Source organism: Lactuca sativa, chromosome 9 (genome assembly GCF_002870075.4).
Source record: "Lactuca sativa cultivar Salinas chromosome 9, Lsat_Salinas_v11, whole genome shotgun sequence".
Taxonomy (NCBI): domain Eukaryota; kingdom Viridiplantae; phylum Streptophyta; class Magnoliopsida; order Asterales; family Asteraceae; genus Lactuca; species Lactuca sativa.
Genome location: NC_056631.2, coordinates 94,072,862 through 94,075,773, shown reverse-complemented (window position 1 = coordinate 94,075,773; position 2,912 = coordinate 94,072,862). Strand labels below are relative to the sequence as shown.

The 2,912-nt window shown below is 40.4% G+C and overlaps 1 non-coding gene across 1 annotated transcript; it reads right to left on the bottom strand.

Moving 5' to 3' along the window:
* Positions 1-1,126: 1,126 nt before the first annotated feature.
* On the bottom strand, positions 1,127-1,233 carry LOC111885231 (small nucleolar RNA R71). Its single transcript, XR_002848051.1, has one exon. It is a non-coding gene; the product is annotated as a small nucleolar RNA R71 (small nucleolar RNA).
* Positions 1,234-2,912: the final 1,679 nt, after the last annotated feature.

The following is a 2,912-nucleotide window of genomic DNA, read 5'->3' as shown; positions in this document are numbered from 1 at the left end:
AACACCGTTCCCTGTGATCGACACCCGACTTACCTAAGCTATACTGTAATCTGACTAGGTACACTGCCTATAAGTGCATAGTTAGTCTAAGTTTGTTAGGTTATAAATATTAAAATTAGTGGGTACTTCTTTGCACATCAAGTTTTTGGCGCCGTTGCCGTGGAACAACTTAGTTTATTATTAATTTGCTTTAGGTTAATCGATTTTTTTTGTGGGGTAAAACATGCAAAAAGTTAATTTTCCAGCAAAAGTTTTTTTTAGCATTAGTTTTTATTCTCTGTTTTCAGTTTTTTAATTCACTTAGTTTTTTCATTTCTAGGAAGGTTTGATTATTTTTTTACAAAACTCACGACGTGAGTATATAGATTCATTATAGGAGAACTGTGATTTTTAGTTCTTTTTTAGTTTTTAGTTTATTTTTCTTAGTACGGTTTTACGTTTTTTTTTATCCTTGTTGTTTAGTTTGCAGGGGTTCATGACCAGAGGCTCTAACACCCCTTTGGTGATACCGCTTGAAGATCCCGAGTCTGCAATTCACAAGAAGAAGACGCCCTTGCAAGAATTCAAATCAGTGTTCTCAAAGAAATCAGGGAAGAAAATGGGGGAGTCAAGTTCATCCTCAAAGAACAAGAGCAAGCTTGAACACTTGGATAAAATACCCGTCCAAACCGAATCCGAATATGATACCGAGCCTGAATTTGAAGAACATACGAGCGAACTCGAGAACGAGTTAAGGAACAAGATGGCAAACATTGAGGAGATGTCCATGGGAGATTACAAGAAGCGGATCCGAGAAGATGTGGGTCCCAGTTTAGTCCAACCCGCAATACCTGCCACTGCCACATTCAAGCTGAAGGGGCACATCTTGACTGCATTGAAGGATATCCCATTTGATGGGAATGATCATGAGGATGCTTTTAAGCATCTCGATGAAGTCAATGACATTGTGGATTACTTCAATGTCCCAAATGTCAATAGAAACACCGTCTTGCTCAAAATGCTTCCCATTAATCTTAAGGGAGCTGCTAAAGAATGGTTAAAATCACTTCCACTGGGTACGATCACCACTTGGGCTCAAATGCATGAGCAATTTCTTGACCAGTTTTGCCCACCATCCAAGATAGCTAAACTCAAGAAGTAAATAGCCAACTTTGAACAACAGCCGGGGGAGTCATTATACGAAGCATGGGAGCGGTACAAAGGCTTGATCAGAAATTGCCCTCATCATGATTTTAATGTTCAACAAGAGATGTTGATCTTCTATGATGGGGTCAATGTTATGACAAGACAACTCCTTGATTCTCAAGGACCTTTGCCAAAGAAAAATCCAAGAGAGGTCAAGGAGCTGATTGAAGAATTCGCAAAGCACTCTCGTGAGTACCACAACCCTAGGAAGGATGGAATCAAAGGCAATGGAGGTGCACAAACTGAAGAAATAGCAGCTATGATGCCTATGCTAAATAATATGGACCGATGGCTAACCCAAATGGACCAATCAATTCATGCTATAAGAGTTGGTTGCGAGTGGTGTGATGGTCCACACTTGACCAAGGACTGCAATTTAGATGAGTTTGGGAACAGAAAAGCTCAAGTGTGCTACTCGAGTGAGGACAAGTACGATGAAGACTGGAGGAAACCAAAGAAAGAGTGGCTGCCATATGAAGAACATAAGAAGCAAAAAGAAGAGAAGTATAGGCAGACAGGCTGAGGCTTCTACCAAAAGGAGCAGCCACCAACAGAGAAGAAACCCGATCTAGAGACCACGTTAGTTAAGTTTATGGAAGCTTCATAAAAGAGACACGAGGCTGCTGATTCTGCTATTGATGAACAAAGAAATTTGATAACGAATCATCACGCATTGATGATAGAACAACAAGCTTTGATAAAAAAATCAACAAGCCTCCATCAATAATCTTGAAGTGCAACTTGGTCAACTAACCACTTTGGTTCATGAGAAGATGTCCCCGAAAAATCCAGAAAAGAAGACCCAATCTCACGGAATGGCCATAAATACTGAAGAGGAGGCCATCTCTAAGTTCCTAGAAGCATTAGAAATAGAGTCACAACAACCCGATCCAAAGCTAAAGAAACCCAAGCTCGAAGATCATAAAGTTGCTGAAATAACGAACTCATGACGTGAGCCTGCAAAGCTCACGTCGTGGGCTATGTCTGAACCTAAAAATTCAGTCTTTGTTTTAGCTTATCAGCCGCCTTTGTCGTTTCCTTCCCGAGCTGCCCTTAGTCCACTGGAAAGAGAGCATGTCGAGTTTATTAAGCACATGAAGGGTATCCCAATTAATACTCCCTTTTTTGAGTCCTTATCCAAAATTCCCGAGTATCAAAAATTATTACAAGACTTGATAGACCCTCGTAAGCAACTAAAGAAGAATTCTAAGGTGATTCTAAGTGAGAAAACCTCAAGAGCTGTGTTGGGAGAGATACCTAAGAAGATGGGGGATCCTGGATGCCTCACTCTTCCATCTGAGTTTGGTAACAACATGAAGGTTGATGCTTTAACCGATTCTGGGGCTAGCATTAATTTGATGCCTTATTCATTTTATCAGAAGTTGAAGGCTACAAGAATGACTATTCACATGGCGAACCGTTCAGTGACACAGCCCCGGGGCACCGTGGAAGATATTTTAGTGAAAATTGGGAAATATGTTTTTCCAATAGACTTTGTGGTATTGGACATGAAAGAAGATCCCGATGTACTAATTATTCTTGGTCGCCCACTGTTAAACACTGCTGGAGCTCTTGTTGATATTCGTGAGTCTAAGCTCACCTTGAGGGTTGGTGATGAAAAGGAAATATTTGGGATGGAAGATGGCTTCTAAGAGAATCATGCTCATGAAGAGGTTTTCAACATTGATGAAGAAAATGAACTTGAAGAATTAGAGAAACTCATGGAA